Genomic DNA, 13101 nt, shown 5'->3' on the forward strand with positions numbered 1-13101 from the left:
TGTTAATGGGTATAGGGTTTCTTTTTGAGGTGATGAAAATGTTCTGGAATGAAATAGTGGTAACTGTTGCACAACTTCATAAATATACTGAAGCCTACTGAATCACATACTTTAAGAGCATAAAATTTTGTGGTATGTGAATTCTATCTCAGTCTTCAAAAGAGAAAAAAAGTATAATAACAGTGAGGGTTAAAAAAAAGATGAAGATGAATGCAAATTAAACAACATCAATAACAAAAATCCTATGTCAGAAAGGCCCCAGCACCTTCAAGAACTCAAAAGAAAGCCAGAGTGGCCAAAACAGAGAATGAGAGCAAAGCACGATGCACGCATGAGGCTAAAGAGGTGAGTACAAAGAATGAGGCAGGTGCCAGACTTAAAGGAATGATGGTAGGCACGAGCCCAGCAAGAGATCAAAGGTAAGAGGAGAGAGAGCAAGAGGCTGCATGGTGAACCCCCTTCATGTCCACAAGCCAAGATCAGAAAGAAAAACACGGGACCTGTAAGGGCATTTATTGAACAAAGAAGACACAGGGAAGCAGAAGAAGCAGCACAAGAGACTTGCACTCAGAGGAGAGCACAAGAGAGGAGAGGATTTCAGAGTAGATGACAGCCAGCAATACTGACCATTGCAAAGTGGCTAAAGAGGACAGAAGTCAAGAAAAGTCCTTTGAATTTGGAGATGGGTGACCACAGACAAGCCATGTGAGAGTAGGGGGTGGCAGAGAGAGCCAGATGGCAGAGGAATAACGAGAAAGTGAGTCACAAAGACATGGAGGCACAGAGTATTTGGCAGTGAAAGGAGGAGGAAAATGGGACAGTAACTCAAAGACATGGGGGTCATACAGAGGCCTTTTTCAAAACAGGAGAGACCTGAGTGTGTTTGAGAATGAGAAACAGGAGCCAGGAAAAAGGAATCAATTTAAATTATGAAGGAGAAAAAAATTCATTCAAGAACGTTCCCTTGAGGAAATGGGAGGGGATGGAATCAAGACATAGGTGGAGAGCACAGACTTACAAAATAAAAGACATTTTTTTTGCTCTGAGGGAGGCAGTGGTAGAGAGTGACAGAGTTTTTTTTTTCAGGTGAAGAGGAGTTTGGATGATGGAATTCATGCCATTGGCCTCTGTGTTCTCAGAAACATTAAGAGCTAATATTTACTAAGCATTCACCATGGTATAGGCCTAAATAATTCTTATATATTAATTTATTTAATCCTCACAACCACCTCATAAGATAGGTACTGTGGTTATCCCCATTTTACAGTGAAGGAAGCAAAATCACTGAGAAAGGAAATAACTTCAGTAAGATCCCACGGGTAATAAATGGACAGAGCTTATATTTCTACCTGCGAGGTAGTAAGGGAGTGAGGTGATTTGCCAAGATTAAAAGAAGATGTGGTGGTAAAGGAAGGAAAAAGAGAAACTGGGGACTTGAAGAACATGAGAACAGCTTAGAAGAGTCAAAGTGAAAAGCATGCCACTGAGGGTGTGATTCAAGTAGGACCTCTTCCAAAGCGGCAGTCATCTTTCCCCCGTGGAGAGAACCTGTCCACGTGAAGACTCCACAGTGGACATGGACTAATTCTTCACTCAGTTTTAGGTGACTCAGCCCCTCCTTTCAAGCTCCTGGGTTCTGGGTCTGCCCATTGAATAGGATTCTCCCAGTAAAGCTGAAGATGGCAGAGAATTATTCTGTCAGAGATGGGGTCCAAAGCCACCCACCTACCTGAACAGCTTTATTGAACCATATTAAGTGCATATTTTATACTGGCATTAAATCCGCATATGAGTAGGGCCTGTGTTTTAAGGAAGATTTTCTAAATTAAAGCAAGTTAAAGAGCACAGAATGTCTTGCTGAGATTGTTCCTGTTGTCCTTATCACAGGTAGCAAACCTGCTTTTTCAAAATCACATTTGAACTTGCTAAAAACTTTTTATGTGTTCCATAATTATTTACATCACCAAGGAAACAGAAGAATGTACAAGAAGCCAAACTGTCTCTATTCTCTTCCTCAAATGTCAGTGGTATGTTGGCAAAGATTCTCTGAGGAGTGAGAACAGAAAATCAGCAACACTAAAAAGCCAAAAACCTACTCATATAGAGACATCAATCAAAAAATGTCACAACCCAAATTTTATCTCACAGAAAGTTGCAAATTGGATTTAGAATAGTTTCCAGGCAAATTTTCATCATTGGTTGTTATTTCTTTCAGCAACATGTATTAGTATCTTTTCATATCAAAACATTGTGAAGAACACCCAACTTCCTAATTATAATTCTCTTAAAGTATCAGCATTCACACAATACAATATTCCAGCTCTGGTGCCCAAGTAGGGCTGGATTGATGAAGTTTCACGACTCGAAAGGATAAATACTGGCACAAATGCATGATAAGCAAGCCAGCCTGGATATTCAGCTAGACAGCCAATTGAGAATCAAACTCAGATACAAAGATGCAGAGATGCATTGTTCCGGAGATGTGAACAAGGAGCAAACACAGCACAGAATGGAACTGGGTTTAAGAATGTGTCATGTGAATCCGCCTACGGACAACTCTGGGAGCTGTTCCTGAAATGGGAGGAGGCTGTCATCACCTCTCCCTCGGTAGCACCATGTGCCACAGAAATGGTTTTTGTCTTGGAAGTGCATTTTGATATGCTGTCTCCCTTCTCTCATTTCCCTTCTCCCCACTCTGGGAAACAAACTTGATGCTCACTGTGCCCAGTCACTAAGCCGACTCTTTGCGACCCCAAGGACTGTAGTCTGCCAGGCTCCCTTGTCCGTGGGATTCTCCAGGCAAGAATCCTGGAGTGGGTTGCCACTTCCTACTCCTGGGTATCTTCCCAACCCAAAGATCAAACCCAGCTCTTCTGCATCTCCTGCACTGGCAGGCAGATTCTTTACCGCTGAGCCAGCAGGGAAGCCCTAACCTCTCTCTGCATTTGCTGTCGAAAGAAGGAAGTTGGGGGTAGTTTTACAATCCCTCGTGAAGCAAGGTTGCCCCTGCCATCACCCAGGCAGGCGTGCTCTTTGCCTCCTCCTGGTGGATGTGGAGGGAAGACTGATTTCCTTAGAGTGAGGTGTACAGAGGGCTAATTTGTGGGCAATGGAGAGACTCCCCAGTGGAGGTCAGCTCAGAATGGCTGACAGGTAAGCTTTGACCTGCTTCTTCATTCTTTGTGGGCGGACAAGAGAAGTGATGCATGGCAACATCTAGTCCTTTCCTGGAAGAGAAGGCTGCAGGTTTTTTTAACTGCACTGTGTGAAGGCTTGGGAAAGATCAGCCGCACCTGTGCTACAGCAGACTTGTGTTTAGAATATCAAAGCTGTGGCATTAACAGCTAACCTCCCTCATTCAGCCACAGTCTCTGGGGCTCCTCACACACAAGTTGTCTCTTATAATAGAAGAAGCTTGTCTTTGAATTACCCTTTCTAATCAGAGCTAGATGCCAGGCATCCACACAAGCAAGTAAATCTCAGACTGAAGACAACTTGTGATCATGCCACCTGACCTTAAGCTATCTGCAAGTCTTTTCTGAAGGTTTTATAAGTTCTGAAATCATACCAAGATCCTGCCTCTCCTAGCAAAACAAGAAGATACCTAAGGATCCTAAAGTCTCTATTTCCCACATTCCTTTTGGTCCTTGGACAAGCTAAAACCCTCCTCTTGAGTTTTATGTCCTATTTCATTCCCTCTTAGTCACTACTTAGCTGCACAGATTCAGGTGCTATGTCTCTACCAGGAATCAGCTTTTATTTTCTCTTAGTCACTTTTCCTGTTCTCTTATTGGTTTAGGGTTATCTCACCATAATCACACAGAATGCCTTCCTTGCTACTCTATTATTTATTCACATAGCATTTTCAAATTTATTCCTCATGCACACACACACACACACACACACACACAGTATTTACATAGGGTCCAGGTGTTCTGGTCCCAAACAGACTTATTCTAAATGGATATGCGGAGACCACATCCATAGCTCCTAGGGACCTTAATCCTGGAATACTTGTTTAACTGAATCAAGAGAGAGCAAAGCTCTGAGTTGTGAACACTGGAGGTAGATCACTGTCCATAGAGCAGAAAACAAAACCCACTGAAAGGACAGACTTCATGTCAACCCTGGTGATCCAGCGGTGGTTTTCCAAATCCTCATTAACATTACCTGCTGGCCTAAGGTATAGGGAAATTCTGAAACTGGATTAATAGCACCATTTCTGACAGTCATACTGAGGAGTGGAAAGCCTAAGGGTTGGGGAAAGCAATTTCTTTTTTCAGGCTGCAGTATGCAGCATGCAGGAAGTTCCCCGACAAGGGATTGAACCCGTGCCCCCTGCACGGGGAGGGCAGAGTCTTAACCACCGGATGGCCAGAGAAGTCCAAAAAAAGCAATACCATCCTAGAATACAGCCATCACAATTAACATCTGTGCTGTCTTTTGCAGCATACAAATCTGTTTATAGATGGGAGCTGATCTCAACAGTATTCTAGAGAAAAGGCCAGAAAGTTTTCTTGTCTCCATTTTCCTAAGTGCGGAAGTTCCAAAAGGTTTAGTGATTTAAGCAGGACAAAAGAGAAAATGAAGCAGAATATGAGGAAGGAAAATCCAAGAAAGAAACAGAGAGCGAACTGCCTTCAAAGAGCTTCTGGCATCTCAACCCTTATGTCGTAGGGGACCCTCTGCCAGTTTGAGGGCAAGGGAGTGCAGCAAAGTCACTCAACTCTGCTAGTCTCCGCACCCATGACTTCCCAGACCAGGTTGCAGGGGAAGCCGGGGACGTCACCCCACAGCTCTTCCCAGGGATGGGGACTGTGGAAACACTGGGCTTTATCTTGAATTAAAATTGCAAGCTTCCTTCCTTACTTTCTTAAGCATATTTAATGAGTCACTAAAAAATGTTAACCAGGAACTCAGGTTAATATTATCATGAACAGAACCCTGCTTTTCTGCTTTTCCCTCCCACCCTCACATCCCAATTTTCTCTGCTCCTGCTGCTACTGCTGTTGCTATTTGCCTTTTTTGCCTTCCTCAGCATCACTCATTTCCTCTCCCTTTTTTGCATGAGTCTTTCTCTCCCCACTCCTCCTCCTCGCTGTTTTCCTCCTGTGCTCCTGGAGCAACCAAACAGCTCCACTGTAAGGACTATGTGAAATACAAGGAACAGGCTGCAGTTGACTGACCTGGTGAGTAGAAGACATCACAGAAAACCACGCCGATACCCGAGTCAGCCCGCGCTGGTCTGGAGTTTCCCTGCTGTCCTGTTGGCAGCAACTCCAGGGAGTCCAGATGGTCCTAGAAAAAATATCTGTCCCAATGATAAAAGAGCAGAATTGATTTTAAGCTCCTAGAAATGCTGAATTGTTCTTTATGGACTCTGGAATCGGGTTGCTTTCTGGGACCCCTGGCTGCTAAGTCACTTCAGTTGTGTCCAACTCTGTGCGACCCCATAGACCCCATAGACGGCAGCCCACCAGGCTCCCCCATCCCTGGGTTCTCCAGGCAAGAACACTGGAGTGGGTTGCCATTTCCTTCTCCAATGCATGAAAGTGAAAAGCGAAAGTGAAGGCGCTCAGCCGTGTCCAACTCTTCGCAACCCCATGCACCGCAGCCTACCTGGCTCCTCCATCCTTGGGATTTTCCAGGCAAGAGTACTGGAGTGGGGTGCCATTGCCTAACAGCTGGAGTGTGACCTAAACCTGCAAGGAGTCCCATGAGGTTTCACCCAAGGGTCCTGGGGACAGTCAGGAGCTGCCTGGGATGGGGCTAGTGGAAGGAACATCAGCCTGGGCCTGAAGACTGAGAAATTCATAAGCCACCCCTTGCAGTGGGAAGGGGACAGCCCAGAAGCTTCCTGTGAAAGATGTGAGTCTCAGGAGATGCTCCTCTACCCCCAGGGCCTCAGGAAGGGTCAGGACCGGGCTGAACACACCATCTGCACGTGTGCCCCTGCATGGCGCCCAAATGCTGTCCTCAGTCCAGCACAACAGATGTGAACACACATGCACACATCCCCTCCTTGTACAGAAAGATATTCCTTCTGGTGCTGGGAGCCAATTATAATCTGCTTTAACATTTGTTTTAAATCATATCATAAAAGGTATGTAGCATGATGGAGTCCATTTTCCCCTTCCTTACCCCAATCTGAGTGGATGGTTGCAACTAAGAAAAAGGGTTGCAGGAGCGAATGGGCTAGCCCTGAGTCGCCAGCCTTGGGGCTGGAGCAAAGGAACTGGCAGAGTGGCTGAGAGGAAGAAAATCTGAAAGATAAACAGGGAGAAGAGTTTCTTACCCAACTGATAATGAGAGTAGAAGTATCTGGAATCCCTAAAGGCAAATTACACAGACAGGGCATTGGGCCAAATGGCAACCCTCCTGATAGCAGGACTTTCTAGAGAAAACAAAGGTAGAGACTGGGTTAGAACAATCGAGTAGAGAAATCCAATTTCTTCATGAAATTACTCTAGGAATTTGGCTGGAGAAGTTGGTGGAGACACCACAAACCCAAAACCACAGAGCTAAGAAGAAACTCAAAGATCACCTGCTAGCTGTGGGACATATATACAATGGAGTATTACTCAGTCATAAAAAGGAATGAATTTGAGTCAGTTCTAGTGAGGTGGCTGGACCTAGAACCTGTTATACAAAATGAAGTAAGTCAGAAAGAGAAAAACAAATATCATATATTAGCACATATATATGGAATCTAGAAAAATGGTACTGATGAACCTATTTGCAGGGCAGCAATAAAGATGCAGACATAGAGAACAGACTTGTGACACAGCAGGGGAAGGAGAGGGAGGGACAAACTGAGACAGTAACATTGAAGCATATACATATTGCCAAGTGTAAAATTAGATAGCAAGTGGGAATTTGCTGCATGACTCGGGGAGGCTGAACCCTGTGCACTGTGACAACCTAGAAGAGTGGAAGGAGGTTCAAGAGAGAGGGGACATGTGTATATCCATGGCCGATTCATGTTGATATATGGCAGAAACCAACACAATACTGTAAAGCGATTATCCTCCAATTAAAAATAACATTAAAAAAAAAAAGATTATCTGGGAACTTACTTGGTGGTCCAGTGGCTAAGACTCCACGCTCCCAATGCAGGGGGCCCAGGTTCAATCCCTAGTTGGTTAGAACTAGATCCCATATGCCTCAACTAAGACCCAGTGCAGCGAAACAAATTAAAAAAAGATCACTTGGAGGTTTGGGGGTCCTTTGGTTTCTAACAAGATTAGGATCTACTAGGACAGAGGGGCTACAGACAGAATATTTCAATCCAGAGAGGGCACAGGGACCAGGAAAGGAACTCCTGATCCTGGCAACTCCAGCAATAGAACCTGGTCTTCCCAGGATTGGAGGTGACAGAAAAGAAAACAGAAGGGAAGACACTTCCTGGGGCTTCTGAATACTCGGGGAAAGCTCTGTCCATGGAAAAAAGGTCAACAGCTTGGACATAGTCACAGGATAAGAGAACAAACTCTAACTGGGAATGAGATCTCTTTTAATTCAGAAGCACCCCTTTTGTGTATCCTCCATGTGGATACTTCTCCCTTCTCTCATGTGGCATTTGCTTTAAGGCCGTGCTTCTCAAAGAGGGTGGAGAAAACCATAGCAGATTCCCCAGGGGTAGGTAAGAAAGTAAGGTGCTGTGGGCGTTTATAGTTTGTAGAGTTTCCTAGCTGACTCTCACATGTTCCTCCCTCTGCCTCTCTGAGAACCACTGCTTAAGAAGTCACTGGGAAGAAGGGCGCAGCTGGGAGTCTGGCCTGAGGGAGTCAGAGCTGCCACAGCCAGAGAAAAACAGTCAAAACTGCTTGGATATCCACATTTCAGTTTCTGCATCTATCAATAGTTTTAATTCATCATGGATAATCTGTCAGCAGAAGGAATTCAGCTGAGGGCTAACCAAGTTACTGATGAGTCTGCGGAAAGTACAAGGAGAATCCTGGGTTTAGCCATTGAAGCTCAGGATGCAGGAATCAAGACTATCCCTACACTGGTTGAGCAAGGGGGAAGTGAAACACACAGGAGGCCTGGACCAAATAAAGGCGTGAGAGAAGCAGAGAAGACTTTAACAGAATTCAACAAGGACTGAGGCCTTTGTTTATGTCCATGTAATAGGACAAAGAACACTGAGTCTGGTAAAGTCTATAAGGCAACATGGGGAGATGCTGGAGACAGCTCTCCTAGCAATGTAATAGTATCTAAGCAGCCAGGCTGAGTGACAAATGGTCAGCTGCATCAAGTGACCACAGGAGCAGCCAACGGGTGAATATGTTAAATATATAACAAATCATGCCAGGAAAGATGAAATGGAAAAGAACCTGCCTCAAGTGGGCAGTATCCTAGAAAACCTAAAAACATGGCCCTGGACATAGGCAATGGGATTGAGGCTCACAACTGACAAATAGAACAGATCACAGAAAAGGCTGACACCAATAAAGATCATATTGATAATGCCAATGCCAGGGCAAAGAAACTCACTGACAGTTAAAGCTACTGCTGTACTTCTTTATCATTTATTTACTTCCCTAGCTCCTCCTTCAAAGTCGTTACCTTTCCAGAGCTTGAGATTTTGTTATGTGGGAAAATATCTAGGAATAACAGCCCCTTATTTTATTTTTTTGGCTATGCTGCTCAGCATGTGGGATCTTAGTTCCTCTACCTGGGATGAAACTCACAGCCTCTGCAGTGAAGGGACAGAGTCTTAACCGCTGGACGGCCAGGCAAGTCCCCCTACTTTTTAAATTCTCTCTTTTTCCCTTGAGGGTAGACTACTGCTTCTCAGTCTATACAGTTGATTTTTCATGTATTATTTATAGTGTCATTTTTAATCCTCTCTGTTTACTTTAGCAGGTTCTTCTGCTTCCAAGATTTGGAAGCATTGCCAAATGCAGCCATATGAAAGGAAGCTGGGGGCAGTGGGGGCAAGCGCAGGATGGGAGGCACAGTAAAACCTGCAGACCCTACCTAAAGCCAAGTGTGGTGTAACCACAGTGATCTGCTGCTGCTGCTGCTAAGTCACTTCAGTCGTGTCCAACTCTGTGTGACCCCATAGATGGCAGCCCACCAAGCTCCTCTGTCCCTGGGATTCTCCAGGCAAGAATACTGGAGTAGGTTGCCATTTCCTTCTCCAACCACAGTGATCTAGTTGAGTTTAATTTTAACTTAAGTTACAGTTATTGCCAGTTTAGAACAATGCTTGGTTTTGGAGTCTGTATACACAAAGTTTTTGTCATACATCACAATTTTGCAACCTTGGCACCAAAAAAGAGGGAATGTATTTTCTTAAAGTGAGCTTAATTTCTGAACTCTTGGTGATTCATCTGGGTACACAGATTCGGTGATCTCACTTCATATTGCACACATAGGAACACTTTTTGTTTTTATATTATTACTAGTATCATGGTCCTATTACAGGCCTATTAACTTCATAAATTTGTCTTTGAAGAAAAATATGTAAGTATGTATGTAGTATAACATGAGAATTTCTCTTTACAGCAGGCTTAAAATTTTTTGGAAATGTTTAACAAATTATATCACGTGAATTCAGATTTATCTTAATGCCAAGAATTTTGTTTAGACAGGAAAAAAGAAAATTGTTTTGGTCTCAGGTAGAAAACAGATTGAGTTTATGTCACTTTAAATTTTTTAAAAAACTAGAATTTACTCTGTTTAACTAAACATGATTTAGAGGGCCTTCCCTGGTGGCTCAGTGGTAAAGAATCCACCCGCCAATGCAGGAGACACAGGTTCGATCCCTGATCCAGGAAGATCCCACATGCCACAGCTTAACTGAGACCATGTGCCACAACTACTGAGCCTGTGCTCTAGAGCTTGTAAACTGCAACTACCGAGCCAGCGTCCTGCAACTACTGAAGTCTGCACACGCTAGAACCAAGAGAAAGTTAATCACACAGTCATATCCACCTCTTTGCAATCCAGTGAACTGTAGCTTGCCTGGCTCCTCTGTCCATGGAATTCTCCAGGCAAGAGTACTGGAGTGGGTTGCCATTTCCTTCTCCAGGGAATCTTCCCCATCCAGGGATTGAACCCAGGTCTCCTGCACTGCAGGCAGATTCTTGATCAACTGAGCCACTAGGGAAGCCAGCAACAAGAGAAGTCATTGCAATGAGAAGTTTAGTGGTGTCTGACTCTTTGCAACCCCTTGGACTGTAGCCAACCAGGCTCTTCTGTCCATGGGGATTCTCCAGGCAAGAGTACTGGAGTGGGTTTCCATGCCCTTCTCCAGGGGAACTTCCCAACCCAGGAATCGAACCGGGGTCTTCCGCATTGCAGGTGATTTCTTTACTGGCTGAGGAACCAGGGAAACCCATGAGAAGCTCACCCATCACAACCTAGAGTAACCCCCCAACTCGCCACAACTAGAGAAAATCCCACATAGCAATGAAGTCCCAGCACAGCCATAAATAATCTTTTTAAAGAAATACATAAAAATGATTTAGAAAATTATGCCTTTGGTTTACTTATTGATGATTGCACTATCATTCTCTTTTGTACTCAACTTCCAGAATCACATTTATTTAGATCCCGAACAGTGTTATAAGAATCTTACTGGTATTTGTCACCTTTATTTAAAGACTAGTTTCTGCACGCCTCAAAGTTATTAATGTTGATTGGTTTGACCAATAACCACTGCTTAACCCTTACAATTAAATTTTGTAACTAACTATTGGAATTGTCTTTTCAATGCTTTTCTCTGACTGCTTTGGAGGTGGGGGATAGGAAGCAATAATTTTGTCAACTCTTATTTAACAAACTGAATAAAACAAAGGTCCATAAATCAAAAAGCACTGCAACAAAGAACTGACTTTAACACCTTTCCCATTTTTATTGGAAATACAGGACATATCCCTTAAAAAAAAAAAAGGCACCTGGTGGGAAAAGAAAGAAGGGTTGCTGATTTGTAGGGGTCAGCCTGCCTTCTGCTGGTCCCTCTAGAGTGATAGCAGAGGGAGTATGGTCTACATCACTACCATATCAATGGGGCATCCAGTGTGGAACGATCCCAAACTCCTCATAATCCCTTCGGGCTGCTATAAGAGAATATCATAAACTGGGTGGCATATACACAACAAAAATTTATTTCTCACAGTTCCAGAGGCTGGAAGACCAAGATCGAGGCGCCAGCAGATTTGGTGTCTGGGGAGGGGTCACTTCCTGGTTCATACACAGCTGCCTTCTTGCTGTGTCCTCAAATGGAGGAAGGACCAAGGGGACTCTCTAGAGTCTCCTTTATAAAGGCACTAATCTCATTCACAAGGGTTCCACCCTCATGACCAAATCACTTCCCAAAGGACCCACTTTCCAATATTTCAACATATGAATTTCGGGAAGATACAAACATTCAGTTTATAGTGCTCGTCAATCAACCTCAAAATTGCTTTAGCACCAATCCAGGAATTTCACGTCAAGATACAAGAATTTTACAGGGAGATAACATGGTCCAAACTAAATCTTCTCTCCCTCAAAACTAGAAGGATTATTAAATGAAAAAGGTAGTAGATTTGTCTTTGATTTATTAATTCAGCTAATCAACAAGCATTTATTCAAGACTTTACAAGTTCTTTCTTTCTGTTGTTACAAATTACAGCAAGTTTAGTGCTTTTATTTTTTTATTTTTTATTTTTTTAAGTTTAGTGCTTTTAGACACACATTTTTGTTATCTTATGCTTCTGGAGGTCAGTTCAAAGTAGGTCTCACTGGGCTAAAATCAAGGCTTTAGCAGGGCTCTTTTCCCAGGGACTCCAGGAAGGAATCCCGTTCCTGTTTTTCCAGTTTCTAGAGGCTGCCCACATTCCTTGGTTCATGTCCCCTTTCATTTTCAAAGCCATGTCCAGCGATGAACAAGGAGTCCTTCTCACATCTCTGATTTTCCCCCTTCTGCCTCCCTAATCCCCTCCTAAAGGAGTCCATCACATTGAGCATCAGGATAATATTCCCATCCCCAGGTCAGCTAATTAACAACTTTAATCCCATCTGTAACCTTTAGGCTCCCCTTTGCCTTTCAACCTAACACATTCACAGGTTCTTGGGGTTAAGAAGTAGACATTTTTGCAGAATCATTACTCTGCCTACCACAGAGGTTATCGAAGTCTGAGTGATATTCTAGAAGCTGCTCCAGAGAGCAGAAGTAGGACAAGAGAGTGGCAGTCAAAAGTGCTCAGTTTGCTACTGTAAACTACACCTCTACAAAGCTTCTAAAAAGTTAATTGCCTGATAATCAAGGCCCTCCATAATCTAAAAGTTACAGCTATCACTTTATGAGAGTTTAATCACAACTTTATATATATTACCACCAATTATCCTTACAACAACTCTGTGAGGCTGGGGACACTATTCCCTTTCTAAAGCTCAGAGAGATTGAGTGAATTGCCCAGGCTTCTGCCTCTAGTTGGCAACAAAGCCAAGACTGGAGCTGAGTCTGTGTGAACTCTGTGGCCTGTGCGCAAAGTTCCAGGCTCTTCTTCCAGCACATCCTCCTCACTCCACCGAGGCAGCATGTCCTCCAGTTCCAAGGATGAGGTCACCAAACCAACAGGTACACTCCTGTTACAGCACTCCTAAAGAATCCATTTCAAAGCCACTTCCTCCGCGAAGCCTTCTTTGCACCCCTCCCTCTCAAGCCCTTGCTTCTTGTAGGCTGACAGAGCTCTACGGATCACTTCCAACAGAGTAGTTTTCAGTCTGTCTTACAGTGGTATGGTACAGATCACCTTCACCTTCCTTCACGACATCCTAATCTCTGAGTGGGAGCCCTTCTTGTTCTTTTTTGTAACGTTGTAGTGCCTTGTCAAGTCATTGTGTATTGTGCATTCAAAACTGTTTTTTGAGATACTTTGAGTCAAGATGGTTCTGCAAGTTCCCTCTTTAGGTACTCCCTCTGCTCAAATTACACAGCAGGGATAGATAAAACACAGAAAGAAAACACTGAAATGATAGCGCTGAGCTCAAAAACAAGATTAGCATCTCTGTGGCACTGAACTAAATAGAAACACACAGTCATAAGCAGGACTGAAGCCTTGAGGCTGTAAAGAGAGGAGTAGCAGTCAGGCACTTAGGGGGAAA

General features: G+C 43.7%; 1 pseudogene; it reads left to right on the top strand.

The window, feature by feature from the left end:
• Nucleotides 1–7876: 7876 nt before the first annotated feature.
• LOC120853183 lies at nt 7877–11308 on the top strand (annotated as a pseudogene).
• Nucleotides 11309–13101: the final 1793 nt, after the last annotated feature.

Source organism: Oryx dammah, unplaced genomic scaffold (assembly GCF_014754425.2).
Source record: "Oryx dammah isolate SB20612 unplaced genomic scaffold, SCBI_Odam_1.1 HiC_scaffold_26, whole genome shotgun sequence".
Classification (NCBI taxonomy): domain Eukaryota; kingdom Metazoa; phylum Chordata; class Mammalia; order Artiodactyla; family Bovidae; genus Oryx; species Oryx dammah.